This window comes from Papilio polytes, unplaced genomic scaffold, assembly GCF_000836215.1.
Source record: "Papilio polytes unplaced genomic scaffold, Ppol_1.0 DF822622.1, whole genome shotgun sequence".
Classification (NCBI taxonomy): Eukaryota; Metazoa; Arthropoda; class Insecta; order Lepidoptera; family Papilionidae; genus Papilio; species Papilio polytes.
Genome location: NW_013526582.1, coordinates 2,499,134 through 2,515,582, shown reverse-complemented (window position 1 = coordinate 2,515,582; position 16,449 = coordinate 2,499,134). Strand labels below are relative to the sequence as shown.

General features: G+C 34.1%; 1 protein-coding gene across 1 annotated transcript in view; it reads left to right on the top strand.

The window, feature by feature from the left end:
* Positions 1-16,449, top strand: part of LOC106105996 (complexin) — a 127,112-nt gene that overhangs the window by 2,579 nt on the left and 108,084 nt on the right. Inside the window, exon 2 of the mRNA XM_013286516.1 lies at positions 884-922. The gene's annotated coding sequence lies outside the window, so the exon portion shown is untranslated. The remainder of the gene's footprint in view (positions 1-883; positions 923-16,449) is intronic.

The following is a 16,449-nucleotide window of genomic DNA, read 5'->3' as shown; positions in this document are numbered from 1 at the left end:
CGGAAAAGGGTAGGCAACGCATCTGCAATTGCGGATGTCTATGGGCAGCGGTCGCTTCTCCATTTTGGCGGATTTAGTTGGCCGCTTGCTCGTATGCCACCTTTTGTTATAAAAAAAAAATAAATAAAATGATTATTCCTAAGTTACATAAGTATTAGTTAACGAATTTGTTTGATAGTGAATAACGAAAACTTGTTAATACAATCAGGAATTTATAAGAGTTCATAAACCTCGTTAAATCCAGTGTAATCTGCTCTATATTACACAGACTACCTGTCCATATTAATTTGATGAGGCAATAAGCGATGTAATGACGTCTATAAATTGAGGTCATCCAGCGAATGTGGCGCGACCTCAATGTCTTGATCCTCGCAGACGGCACGCGGCGGATTGATAATAAATTATCGTCATTACGCATTACACGTAACATAGTTAAATATTGTGTTATGTTTAGTAAAATATTGTGTAATTATTGTTTTAACTTGAGGTGGAGCCTGCTTTAATATCTTCGTACTGTAGAGCTCGCTCGGTGGAATACCACGACCACACAGAAGACAGGCGTCAAGTGGAAGGAATCCGCGTTTCGTCTGATGAGTGTCCCAAAGGCCTAATTTTAGTCTCTTTCCTTTCCTACCATTTTCCTATATGGAAATGTAAGAGAGGGAAAAGTGGATCTCAAGGTGGAGGAGATGCATAGGAAGGCGAAATATCCTCTTTATGTGCGTCTCCTTCTCCTATGAGTAAGAGTAAGGCAATATCTGCAATTACGGATGTCTATGGACAGCAGTCACTTCGCTTTCTTCGAAATTAGGTGACCGCTCGATCATTTTTCAACATATAATATAAAAAAATGATAATGATAACATAATTGTTTATTTTCCAGGTCTCCAGCGGTCCATTGACGACGTCGGATATCAATAAGGTAAGCTAATATAGAAAAAAATGTCTTTCGGAAAATAGACGAAAATACTTCCACAGAGTATAATAGAAATATTACGAGTTTTATCAAAGAACTATGTTAGACATTTAATAGAGAATTCCGGAGCTTTGTGAGTGCGGTAACGAATGCAGAAAATTCCCATCGGACGTAACTCGTTAAGAATTTAAGCTATTTGAATATGAAGCATCGATTGACTTTGTCGGGAGTTTGCCGCTGTTCTGCAGACAATCGGAACTTTATGTTCATGTATGCTACATGCCTTTCCATTTGTTGAACAATGGCGATTCTTATCTGAATTATTTACTTAATTATCACTTAAAACATCGATACTGGGAGCTAGAAATTTTAATTATAATAAAATTACTGAAGTTATTTAAAGGCAATTATAAATAATGTATTTGTTAACTGCGTGTTGATCACATAATGCCGTGTTAAAGGTAACTTTTATAACAGCATTCAAATTAAACTAAAACGCGTACTTAATATAAAAAAATCAATTTTATTTTTCAGATAGAAAACGATCTTTAAGAATTAAGTTTAATCAACTATAAAAATATAGTTTTCCTAACTTCAGTTGTGGGCGGGCGGTGTTCGTTATGACTTGCCGAGTCAAAGTGGCGCGTTCTCCGGCTCATTGCCCTAATATCGGAGCACGCAGTTAAACGACTCGAGTGCTTCCGAACAATTACTTCTTCACAAATTTTAATTTATAAAAGGAGCTATTCACATTAAAAAATATATTAAATCCAACTTCCACATAGTAAAAAGGCTTTAATTTAATTTCAGATGTAAACTAAAATTAGATAGTTCACGTGCTATGGAAGAAGAGTATTCTGTGAGACCGCGGTGTCCATATCGAGCGATAACCGATAAAACATCTCGGATAACAATGACATATCTGACAGTTAGGCGCGATCCCAGCGCCATCGCAACTCACAATGGCGGGCTCAGTGTAACAACTGACAGCTCATTGCAGACAACTGACAGTTTCTATTCTAAAATAATTTTTCAACGTCAATTCATCACGTGGTATATAGCTCACTTTAGCTTGGAGATTAAGTATTCAAGACTCATAATGGAAGCGTAGCATAAAAGTTTGCCATCGTTTTATTCACATTGTGAATTAACAAATTGAAAATGTACAAAACAATAGAATAAGGAATAATTAAAGTGACATAATGCTATGTTTTTGCCAAAGTGAGATAGTTAGTGTTAGGTTAGTGTGAGATAAGGTGAGAGCGGTGAGATTTACGAGGGTCGTTAATCACAGCCAGCGGCCGATATCTCCCGCGTTGCGCCAGCAGACACCATCGCTCCTAGTGGACGGTGGAGCTTAGCATTTATATGTTTGAATAAGGATCTGAGATCTAGCATTACCTATTAACCTCTTATTTGAAGAAGATTAATGATTGTATTTAATAACAAATGTAATTAAAGTGCGCCTTGTTTCGATCGATTCTAAATATGTTTATGATGATGATATTCTCCGTGACCTAATCCGTCAATGACAAGCCTTGTTATTCCCGAGAGTGGGTTCAGAGGTGATTGGAATATCCCAAATATAATAAGTCCTAATTGCTTTTATTTTTCATGCACGTTACTTTTGTCCCACATTTATATAATTACAGCAAAGCAACTAAACTGCTTCGCACCGCAGTAGAGATGTTAACATTCTCGCAAATGAAATATTTGTGCACGTATGCGTTAAACGTTCAGTTACAAATTAAATTCCTGTAACATACGTGTTTGTGAAACGTTTTCAGTGAGATTTCAATAGCTGTTATTTGTACGATGTTATTCAAATAACAATACACGTCAGAACTCGCTTTTGCACTTCATGTATTGATAGCTTTGTGCACGCGATATTTGAAAATTTACTTTTATAAAACTTTAGTAACTATAAAATAAAAAAAAAATATTTTATTGTCACTCTCTTTGATTAAGTTATTCATCCTTCAAATGGATACGATTCACAAATAACATATCTATGGTAAGCCTAACAATTGTATTCAAAAATTTTAAATAATGACTGTCAATGAAAGTATAGTATTTTCAAGATATTGTTAAAAATGACGACGATCAAATTACAATTTAGATAGCTGATGTACCAGGCGGTCAGATCTGGTGTAGAGGTAACGCGCTACAAGACTTCAGTGAGGTGCGCGGCCGCGGCAGCTTGGCAGCGCGCCAGCTATCGATCTTTGTAGTACTACGGAACTATTGTATGTTAAACATTTTGATGTTTTTCTACATTTTTGACCAAAAATACTATCATACTGTATACCATATGCTCAGTAATGCGAGAATCTACATTACTTTTTTAATAAAAACTAAAAACACGACGTCTGTTGTGTGAACTCCGTCGTCAATGTTTGTGTTTGTTCGTGTGACTGGCGCTCACTTCCCCGACACGGCTCAGTTGCGCTGATGTATCGCCGCGGCGTAACTTTAAATTGCACTTTAGACAAATCGCTTTTGTTAACAACTAACAAAGGATTTGGTTTCTTTATGTGTACACAGTTACTAAAACATTATGGGTGTAGTTTTAAGCTTTCTCTTGCTACACAAGTAGCAAGAGAAAGCATAAAACAGTTAAAATTACTTACTTTACATTAAAAATAGCATTCAATTTAAAAAATGTAAGTTTTTTATTTATTATATTCAGTTTACGTTGACTTAGAGTCGTTTGTCAAAACGATTTTAATTTTCTTGAATTCACTGCAGTAATAAATAAAAGTAATTTTAGGAATTTCTTCGTCACTGTTGCGGTGTTCCATTGCCGAGGGAAATGTAGCCAATTCGTTCAATTTCATTTCGGAATGATGTCTCAAAAAATTCTAGCGGTAAAAAGATCCGATTCGTAGCAAAGGCGATCTGTTGGCGCAATGCCGAGCTACGCAATACAACAGAATTACGGTTCTACGAAATTATACGTTCTACGAGCGATCCCTGAGTTTGCAATAAAAATATCTAGTTTCTGTTAATTAATGACAACGCCATCTGTTTTTTAAACTGAGTAGTTAATTCTATTAAAAATTGAGTTAAGTAATTATGCGTTGAAATCCGTAACATAACCGATCTAATCAAAGCTCAATATCCTCAAATGACACAAAAAAGCGCAACTCTTTCATTTCAATACACGGGTTATGTAGAAATGGAATAGATTTGTAAATGTAAAAAAAAAACAAGTTTGAATAGAATTTCGTTTGCTCGCTACGGCACGGTAATGACACGCTACAGTGTTCTCGAAAAGCTCCCGAATGTCAACGAGCTCGCCCTCTAGCGGACGCAGCTCACGTACGAGCTTTGTTTGAAAGGTTGGAGCTTTTCAATTTGTTCCATATTCGAATGTATTGCAGAATCAGATATTGTCATGACGATGACACTACGCCTGTTAATGTGACAAGATTCAGGTGCGAGTGGCAATCAATAATAGACCTTATTCAGGTTAAATTAAAGCGTTTATTCGTCTTCTATTTCAAGTATAGATTACGTGATCTATGGTGCAGAATATTATAGGTACATAAGTTTGATATCGCCTCATCTGCTAGACTAAGTTGTTTCATGAATAATCTTCGTAAATGTGAATTCGTAATCATGTTAAATGTGTTTAACAGCGAAAGGGTAATCCACAAAGAAAGCTATTTGAAAGTAAAACTAAATCATATAAAAAGGTATGATTTTTTTTCAATTTTCTTCCTCGAATTTCGCAAGCGAAAAGCTCTTTGACATTTCGTTTGATTTTTCTATTTCAATGAAACGTATCAAAGGAGTTAAAACGAGTCACAGTTGAATTAATAAGATTGTATTCATGACTTTGAAAGCCTACGCGATTGCGGAGCTTTTACCATATGTACGAGTATCACAAGGTTGCTTTTAATTCCATATACAATAAAGAACTAAATATAGAATTTATATCTACACTGAGATACATATTTATAAAGAGGAAAGATTAAGATTAAGAGAAAAATATTAAAAACTACTGAACTGATTCGAAAAATTCTTTCCCCGTTAAAAAGCTACATTATAACTGAGTACTTAATAGGCTTTATTTTATTTAACGAAATGAGTATGGGATATGACAGAAAATAAATGACACTTATTCTAACCGTCCAAATGAACCTGTGGTCAGATCACTACGCTAGTAAAAGAAAATAAATTTCTTAAACAATTAATGCTAGAAATGAGGAAATGTTTATCGAATCTAGTCTTCATAAAATAATGTACTTATTTGTAATACGACGGCCGCCGGGAATGATCTCTGTTTGTTCCGTTAAAACGGACATTGATAATATTTACTTAGGAATGTATGTTCCAGGAATATGAGCTAATAATGTTCGATTATTGTTTCAATGTAAGATTATCTTAGTTAATGATAAAGTAGCTTTCTAATGGCAAAAGAAAAATACCTTAATATCTTTCCCCTTTATAATTATACTAGCTTTCGCCCACGACTCCGTCCGCGTGGAATTAAAAAACAAAACTAGGTAGCCTATGTGTTCTTCCAGACTATCCTCTGCATCCATACCAAATTTCATCGAAATCAGTTCAGCCGTTTAGGCTGCAAACGCTAACAAACATCCATCCATCTAAACTTTCGCATTTATAATATTAGTATGATATGATTACTTTGTATTACTTAATTCAAAAATAAATAATAAAAGTAAAAGATCGTGTTTTGTCGTAATTTATAGATTTTAGATTAATTTTGATATACAGAAACATAATCAAATATTAGAATGTCAAATTTATTTAGAGCTTTTTAATAAATTTTCAATCTTAAAAACCTTTTTAATATAAGTTAATTTTATTAAATCTGTCCGCGACGACGCGACGCGACGCTCTCGACTTCAAATAAATTTTGTACGGACGACTTTTTGATAGAATATTACACATTGAAGAGTGTCTTGAAAAATTATTACCTTCACTTTATTTGGCAGATTAAAATTCTAGTAAGTTCTACGTTAATTATCTTTTTACATTATAAATTATCTTCAAGTCACGTAAATTGTATAAAATGTGTTTTAAAATATAAAACGCTGTTACATTCATAGAGAGGTTATATTATTACTTTTACTTATTGTTATTCTGCATTACACTTTTTACACAACTGTTGTGTGATTTTGGATTGTTTGAACCTTTGAGTTTATTTGTTTTCGTACAATCCGCATTTTCGTGCACGGAAACATCGGAAAAGTATCGCGAGAGCACGTTCTGAGGACGTCAAATAGCAGACAAGTCTCAACTCTTGCCAAGAGAATCCCGCATTGCGTACACACTTACGTAGAACATAAGATAAAATACGCATTGTTTCAACATACGTATAGTTATTTCCTACCCATCTATACTAATGTTAAAAAGAGGAAAGATTTGTATTTTTGTAAGTATTGAAATAACTCAAAAAGTACTGGGACTATTTCAAAAATTCTTTCACTATTAAAAAGCTACGTTATTAATGAGTAACGTAAAGTATGCTTTTTAATTTTACGTGAGCGTAGTCGCGAGCAACAACTAGTCAGTTATATTTCATGTAATGTTCATTATGCAATTAGTTTTAAAAATCATATAGTTAAATATGGTAACATTTGCTGTTCGATTCTATGTGGGGAGAGAATTTAATTCCTTGACTGTATAGGTAATTTGAATAATCCATTGCGCATCACTGACACACGGAATCCATTCCATTTGCGATATAATCGCTAGAGGATTATTTTGTCCGACTGTGTGTCACGTTGACTAATTAATGACGGTGTCGACTTTCATTTAACAAATGTCTAAACAACGCTAACTCCTAATTTAAACCATTTAAATGTATTTTAAATAAAACAACAGGAGACATACATACAAAATATTTAAATTTACTTTTATTGTTTAAAACGTAAGGTAAAACATAGTTGAATGCTATTGTTTGTGATTGTCTTTTAATTAGTAAAACAAAGCACTGTGCAGCAGTTTTAATTGTTTTGCTTCAGTCGATGTCTTCAGTAGATAATTAGCGGCGTCCGCTCTACGGAACTTGAAACAGCGCTGACAAGGAAACAAAAGAATTAAAATGACTGGATTTATTATTCTATAGGATATTGTCATCAGTGAAAAATTATACAGTTTATTTATAAAACAGAAACCGGCCATCTAAATTACCCAAAATAACGAAGTGGTCAATTACAGATACGTTTTTAATTTCTATTCTAGAAAGAGATACATGAAAAAGGATTTCCCTTGCGTCCAATCCTTTACCAGCACCTTCCCTTCCTCAATAATATAAAAATTATGTTCTGTTCATTAAAATGTATGTTTTGTGGATTAAAAAGTATGTTAGATCTGCCGGTGCCTGTTATCCCACTTCACCTTTCTAAAATATGACAGCGAGAATATGAAATAAAAATAAAGAGAGAATATTAAATAAAATTTCCTCATAAGAAAAAGGTGAAAAGGGATAATAGGCACCGGCAAATCTAGCATACTTTTTAATGAACAAAACATACATTTTAATGAACACAACATAAATTTTAATGATTTTATTAGAACAACAAAATATGGCTTTAAAAACATTTGTCTTATATCCAGCTTCAAAAGCTTAGATCATGTAATGTAATGTTGAACATGCTGCTCGAACGCAGAATGTACTAGTGTAGTACTTTCCCTTTGTTGAAGTTGTTAAGCAGAGAAGCGGCACATTCCTGTGGAGTGAAGTTCGTGCGTAAGCCGCAAGATAGGCTGCTATAGTTTGCTGTACGAATACTAAGTTAGTACGAGCAAAGTTTTACTAATATTGTTTATATAAGGATGCTTAAAAACTCATTTGAAACTTAATTTACTATTTAATAGTTTGGTATGATATCGCCACTTTTATTAAATTTTTCGGCTAATTGAGTTTTTTTAAGTAAATTTTATGGTGAACATAACTTTTGTTTGGTTATGATTTCATTACCAATAAGGTTAAAACCTTAAACAAAAAAATGTTAACATTATTTCTTATTACTCTTAGCTTAGCTTAACGATATTTGAATTCTTAAATGTAACTTGACTCTTCGTAGCAATGTTACAATAGACTATTTTTACAGGAACGTTGAATAGTTAAAGCCAGTGTAACAAAACACGCTCGTGGCAGAGGAACGTAAATTAAACGAACACGCCCGCCCTCTGGCGGCGCTGCTATGTAATACTAAATATGTCTAAACCTTGCACTTGAGTTATTCTGCTTTTTGCCTATTATATTGTGAACATAGTTAGTTCCAGATAAGAGTGCCCTGACTGTTATTATTGCACTCATATTTACATCATTATCATCAGCCCACTATAATGTCCCCTAAGTTAGAGTGACTAGGCCATAGTTAACGACGCTGGCCCAGTGCGGGTTGGTTCACCTGAACTTCACACATACATATCTTTGAATTTCTTCGCCGATATGGTTGCCGATATTGCACTATCCAATAATAAATAGATGATAAATCGATATGTTTTATTTGTGTTTATTTTATATACACTTCAAGCTTACAAAGCCCTTACTCAAGATATGTTTCAATAGGAGCTTTCACGCTTAGTGACAGCAGAGCTTTTCAAGAACATAGAGCTATCATTTCTAAAGAAACTTTGCAAATTATTTTTATTTTATAGGATTTATTTATATGGTTTAACAAAATCCGATATTAAAAATAGTTATTCATATATTACAGTTATAAAATGGTTATTTCAATAAAAGTTTTGACCTATTTCTAGAATTGAAACAGATCCGAATAAAAAAAGTTTTTTGTTATATTTCTGTTACGAATGTAGAACAATTAGTCTAGTCTAATTTATGTTTTTACATTAAAGTTTGCGGTGTGTATTTATAAATTACTAGCTTTTGTCTGCGGCTTCGTCTATGAGGAATTAAATTAAAAACGTAGGAAGTAGTATATATGTATTTCCAGACAATATTCTACATATGTGCCATGGTAATTAAATTTTATAGATATGAGTTAACAAACATTAACCCATCTAAATATCCGCATTTATAAAATTATTAAGAGTAAGAAGTATAATATTTAGGGCCTGTCCCACCAAACTTTAAATTGTCTGATAACAATCGAACTTGTGAAATATGTGATAGAAATATCGGATTTTGTTACCTTATCTGACAGTTAAGTCATTTTTAAGCTATCTGAGTCTCAATTAGCCAGTGTTGGACAGGCCCTTTAAATAATTTGCTTGTTTTTAAAATGTTTTTAAAATTGGTTCAATAGTTTTTAAGTTTCATATTAAATAAATATCTTCTCTATAAATGTATTTTCACTTATAAAGAATGTTTCATATATTTTCAGTTGTACTAAATACCAGAGTATGAAATTGTAATACTTTCGTTGGTATGCAATGAAGTTGGAATTTAAACCGGCTTTTAATTGCAGATTTCAGTTCATAGTTTCATGTTTCATGTTTCTGACTTGAATTCCAATTACAATAAAAACTCTGAGAGTTGTCTGTTTGTACTGTTGCATATTTCACAAGCATTTGCGTGCTGCTGTGAAATATTTTATGGAAACTTTAGTGAAAATTAGTTTCAACACTTGGAACAATTTACGTCTGTATTTGTTTATTTATTTAACGGGGCGAAAGATATACACTTTTTTTTAATATGGTGGTCAACTAAGGATGGTGTTTCTAATGTTACGCGATTGTTATTTCATTATCTCCGAAATTCGCACCCCACAATGGAAAATCGTTATCGTGTATATGATCTGCTTCAGAATAAATTCTACAAACCGCTTGTCACATATTTATTTATTAATACGTAACCTTTCATATATGACGTCGTACGGGCACTTGGTTGAAGAGTATAATGCACAGTAAGGAATATCGCCTAGCGCATTCGGGGCCCAAAGACTAATGGAACTGAGCCCTTAAGTAAATTAAATTCACTTCTTTAAAAATCTTTTTAACTTTAGCTGTCAGATAGGTCGTAATACTACAACAGTTGTCCTATCTACTGGGATTCTGAGACAATGAGAGCTGCGAAGCTGTGACGTAACATTCCCCCTCCCCCGCAGCTCCCCCAACCCCCGCTGCTCCCCGCAGCGAACTTATCTTGTCCACACGACGCATTGTTCCTACGTCACTACACGTCGTTTGTTTTTCATACGTCCGCAGTAATACAATATCTTAACACGTTCAATGGCAACACCCTTCTATCTTATTTAAATTGTAGTTAAAGCTATACTAATACCAGCCTTTTTCCGCGCCTCCATACGCGTGGAATTAAAAAAAATAAGTAGACTATGCGTTCTTCCAGACTATCCTCTACATTTAAGCCTAATTTCATCGAGATGCGTTCAGCAGTTCAAGCTATAAACTTTAACAAACATCCATCCACCTATCTAAACTTTCGCATTTATAATATTAGTATGAGACGGAACCACCAGCTTTTGATGACCTCTCAATTTAATTATGTACACTTATAACTCAAACAAAACAGCGCAAAATATATACGATAGGCACTAATTACAAATTATTAATCCATTGCGGGTTTAACGCGGCATCAATTCATCGCAAACTCAATGTATAGTATTAAGCGCGCAATGTATTTAATTAATACCAATATGTACGTAGCAATCACGTTAATTAATATTATGATTATTTAACTACGAATTTGCTAAAGGTTGTGCAATGTTAAATATGACAGCATAGTTACAATTATATAATTGCAATTTACTGCAAAATATAGTTTCAGTACATTTAATAAAACTTTACTCGCATTGACTCCTTGCAGAATTTTAAATTCAATAGAAAATATTTTAAAGCGACCGGAACAAGTGTGGGAAATAGTTTTCCAGTAATATCTATAGAGGTTGCGTTTGTTCAAGCGTCATAAAGTTTGGTAATGATTTACGATAGGCGGCGCCACTGGCGACGATGTTAAATCGCTTTCCGAAACAAATAAAGGTAAAAATTTTTATCTATCCGCCAGTGGTGGGACAGGTCCTTAGAAATGTAAAAGCGAAGGTTGTGCGATACTCAAGGGGTCTGGAAACAAATGCGGTTCTTTTTGCGGCAAACCGAAGCCAGTCGGAGTCAGAACAAAACAAAAGCAATTTGTCTAAACTACAATTTTAACTTTATCGTCAGTTGAATGTATCGCAGCTGCTTTTGGTGCTAGTAGGGAAATAAATGTTGCGGCAAAACAGAATTGTAGTTTTCTTTTGAGGTTATATTTTTAAAACATTTTCTTTCTAGCTTTCGCCCGCGACACCGTCCGCGTGGAATTAAAAACAACAAATATGTTCTCCCAGACTGTAATCCATTTAGCAATTTAGGCTACAAACCGTAACAAAAATCCATTCATCTAAACTTTCACATTTATAATATTAGTAAGAATAACATTTTGAAGAACTTTTTTTCATGCGTTTAGAATACAAATCGTTATTGCATATGTAACTAAAGCGTTACGTTAAGAAGATAATTAATTTCCTCGGGGGATTAAAATACTGTAAAATCCGTACAAACTCACACACTTTGAGGATCATTATTATTTTTTATTTTCACAACCTAGTTACAGAGTTTTTATGAATCTTCCGCAGTCAGTTTTTGCACTCGAGTGTATAATGTTAGCAAGTGACGATACAGCAGGGAAATAAGTGTAACATTTGTATGCAGGCGGCGAGCGAGCAGTTTGTTGTGGAGATCTCGTTGCGTCTTTTCAATTCATGCTTTAATATTTTAACAATTTAGTTTCGTATCCGTTCTGGGAAATGCATACAATGCTGAATATTTGAAAAGTTACATTATTTTTATACCTCAATGTAAATAATATAACTTACTGTAACTTCGACCACACGGAATTTAAAAAAAGCTTAACCAAGTTGACATTGTGTTTTTTCAGACTCTGCCAAATTTTACAGAGATCCGTTATGTCGTTTTAAAGTATATTTAGTAACAGACATCTATACATCCATCCTTTCGCATTTATAATATTGAGAGACCTTTAACTTAACTATTTTTCGTGTCTTTATTCGAGTCGTTTGCATGTTTTTATAGACAGTCTTATTTTTTACCGCTTTTTGTATCAAAACAATAGAGGTTTTGTTTGCTGAAATCAACTTTGACAGAAATAATAACCGTAAAAGCTTTTGGCTTAGAGCGATTGAAGTTGATAACAGAGGGATGGGGTTGAGGAGGGGCGGGGGGGCACGCAGCGCCGCGGGGGTTACAACTTCCTGCATTAAAAATATATGCGTATCACAAGCAATAAGTTATGAAAATGTAGTAAAAATGACATACTGTTTTTAACATTCCGGCTCGAAGGACCAATTTGGATACTTGTATCGATATACTTGTATAGATAGTTTAAGGCAAAACCCAAAGTTTGTATAAAAATTGAAGCACAAGAGAAGTTGTTGCTTGACTATAACATAGCAAACCAAAAATTTTTACCACATAATAACTATCTTACATACAAAAACGTTTGGAAAATTCAATGAAAAATATGAAAATGTATGTCCTATCGGCTTTTTAATAACCTATTAAAGCCTTTTACACTTACTAAAATATAAAGTAGGCTTTAGAACAAAATTTTAACCTCAGCTCGTTAGCAGCACTAATATTCTCTGACAGCTTTTAAAATTAATTTACTCCAAGTCAATTACGTGACGGTGGCGTCGAGAGCGCGTCATCGGCCCTCCGGAACTCGATTACCGATCACACCGACATAAACACCCTTTACTATTATACAGTGTGGCTGTACTGTCGGAACACCCTGAATATAAAACATATACAGCTGTATATAAAAAGGAGGTAGTGTTAGGCATGTTTTTGTATAAATACTCCGCACTAAATTCAAAGATGAACGTAACGAACCAACTAAAAATTACAGGACCGATTAAAATATTTTTATTGCAATAAGAATGTTTTATTTAAACTGAATATCGCTGGTATTGTTAAAATGTACGGACAAAGTCGGGACAGCTCGTATTTAACTAAAGGCCAAAGAGTCAAAAGCGTTGCCTTTAATATTTTCTGAATATATGAATAAATATTCCAAATCAATAACTGGCAAATCTTTAGTAGTCACGATAAAGGGAATTACATAATAGTAGGACGTGCGCTCTGTCGGCTCGATGCTCTGTGTTCGATGAATGGCGCGGCGTGAAGGAAATGTCAAAGTACATCAAAGAAATATTCGCCGCGAACGTCTCTTCAATCTCTGCCCTTTCATTACAATGAATGAAGCCTTGAGTAGAGACGGTGACGTGTAGATAAGTACTCGTATTTTGTTAAATATTATTTCTCGGAAATTGAAGTATACATTTTGTTTTATAAATAATAAAAAGAGGAATGATTTGATTGTTTGTTTGCATTGCTCTGAAGCTACAGATATGATCGGAGAAATTCATTTATTGTTGGGAAGCTACACAATTAATAGATTTTTAGAAAAAAATAATAATATAAACATTACAATGGGACTGTTTTTATAACTAAGTAGCTTTCGCCCGTGACTTCGTCCGCGTAGAATTAAAAAAATATGCATCCATCTAAACTTTCGCATTTATAATATTAGTCTAATATACAGAGATACTACAAACAAGTGTTACATCAAAATGAACGAGAATTGATAGCCTCATTGTATTGTTGCAGAAGATTACAAAGCTGTTAGTGTAAAGATTTCGTTTTGAAAGGCGCGGAATACGCTAAGAGCCTTGTAGTGGTGCTTGCGTTTTTCTAAGGCAAAATTGGCGATAAATCTCAGAGACAAAGTGGCCCTCTTTCCCCTTACGTCCCCCGCGGGGGAGAGGAGGGGTGCGAGGGGGGGGGGAGGGGCGGCGCTATCTCTCACAACCGCAGTGATAAATTGACTTACACGATAAAAGTTTGAATTGCGTCAGTGACAAATTATTCTTTTATTCCGCGAAGTATTCTTTGGCAATGCTTTGTTTACATTCATTGAAGTGTCTGTTTTATAGATAAATATCTTAATTGATATGATTTAAAACTAAAAACCAATTTTTAGTTAATATTTTTGTGTAGTTCATATTTTTAAAGTTTTTTTTATTTCCTTATAGGTAAACGCAGAGTTCGAGACAAGGTTGCTTTACATTTAGGCATAATGTAATGTTTATAAAATATGTTATCAAAAAAATAATATATAAATACTCGCAAGACATTACATTGGAGCACTTTGACTTTGCGACAATATTCTATTGAGGGGTTACTACGAATATTAGTGAGATCGTTTTCGTAACGTCATCGACAAAAATTGTGTCAGACTTCGATTAGAATGCGTAGTCGCAACCGTCACGTAAATCATGATAGACGCTCAGTATACGTATGTCTACTAGAGTGCTAACGCTAGATAATTCTATTACAGTACGTCGTACAGACGTCTGTAGGTGATAATGAATTAACAAAGTCAATTATAACAATCGCAGCACCCACTTACTTAATAGAACATCTTACAGTAATGTCTGTTTCACACGAAGTCAGTACGACAGAGCAGTAGACATAGCAGTACTACTATCGTATAAAGATAGTACTGTTATGGGAGATAATGCGCGTTTAATAGCAGTACTGCAATGTATTCTCCTCTACCTTACTGTTCAACTCTCCTGTGAAAGCATCAGATAGAATTTGATTAGGTGAGTGGCGCCGCTGTGCCGACCGCCCCGCGTCCCTTGCCCCGCGCCCGCCCCTCACAGGCTGTATTACAATATTAATTTCCGGTCCACAGCAACTGAAAACCTCTCACATTGTCATAAAATATCAGCTTGCGGAATATTCGTGCCGCCGACGCCTATGTTAAGACATTTTAACTCATAAAGTTTTCTTTCTAAAACTTGGTAAGAAACGTAATTGTGCGATATTTTAGTCAAAAATGTTCACTAACTTTTAATGATTTAGTATTTAATGATCTTGACTTAAGTTAAATTTAAATACCTGTAAAACACTGTTTAAGCTTTTACTGGTAGCTCAAAACCTTTTGGAAAACGATCTAATAAACGTAATCCATAAAAAGTAACAACAATTTCGTGCAGTGATGCCATATCATTTGGCTGATGGTCAATAATATAAAACATTTATGACTCACAATCAAAAATTATAGCTTGCAACTGCAACGTTACTTGAATCTTTATTGCACACATAAAATAGTAATAAAATATTAATACAACATTTAAATGTGTATAGGAAATTGATGCCGTTATGCGTTCATGAAATGTCATATGTATGCTGAAGGCAAGAAACTTTCAGAAGGTACATTTAGAGCCAGTGCTCACATTTGACTAAACTATTTTATTGTTTATTTATTTATTTATTTATTGCAATTAAATTTTACAAACATCTATACAACGTAACAACAATAAGTACCCCTTCGGCGTGTAATATAATGAGTACAAATGCAGTGAAACGAACTTTGGGAACAACAACATAATGCACCCAAAACCATACTTCATTTGCAACTAAACACTTTATAACACAAAAACAAAAGAACGAAACAAATAAAAAAACTTATCAAGCACAATCTAGTTTATCACGATTGGCCAAGGGTTACACCTAAACTATTGCACAACTGTTCTGCGATTGTCGATTGTTTCGCAGTCAATTCAACTGTTTAGTTGCACAATTAAAAATCGAGTAGTTCCGCACCTTCATATAATTTTCTAAGATGTGCGCACGCTGTAAAAATATAAGAATCGACCTTAGCTTACATCTCTTAGAACTGTTGAGATGTAACGTGAAGGTAAAATAGATGTTTTTATTAATTGCTTTTTCACGTCTGTTGATTTTACGATAAAAAAGTGGACATGAAAATGCTGACGCCGAGCGCCGGCGCGCGGTCAGGTACACAAACAATCGAACGATTCGATGAGTTTCGTTAATTGGACATTTTCAGCGCGCACGAATTAAATTCCAGAGCAAATTAACATGTCAGTAATTCTGTCAGATTTCATCAATAACTGAAATGTTTATTCGTAAAAATGTAATGCAATTACGCTTTTCACCAACAAGTTTTGTTATAACAACAAAATGGTAGAACACACTATGTACATTACAATATTTGATTTATTTAAATTTCTAATTTAAACTAATAATAGAGTCTTGATTGCACATCTTTATGTATATTTCCATTTAAAATATCCTGACGACGTACAGAATAACTTAAAACATATGGTAGATCACACGCGCAACATACAGTTCCATCACGCCATCATTTCATCAATTATGACAATTTCCAGTCAGTTCGACTGTATACTCGTAGTCCAAACTGAAAGTGTTAGAGGGCTTTAGAAATATTTTTAAGTATCGTTTTCATGATACCGTGATCGTGAATCATACCGTTTTTTACTGTATTCTAATAAAACGTTTTATAATTGCAGTTTCCAAACTCGTATAAATGAATCAAGTGCGACAAGATCGCCACCTGTCGGCGACACGTTTAAACGCAGTTACGAACTTTGTATCGCTTCATTTCTTTAGTTCTCGCTTCCTTCGTGTTAACTGCACTTCACTTTCTGAACGATAAAAGACAGACTTAATTAAGATTT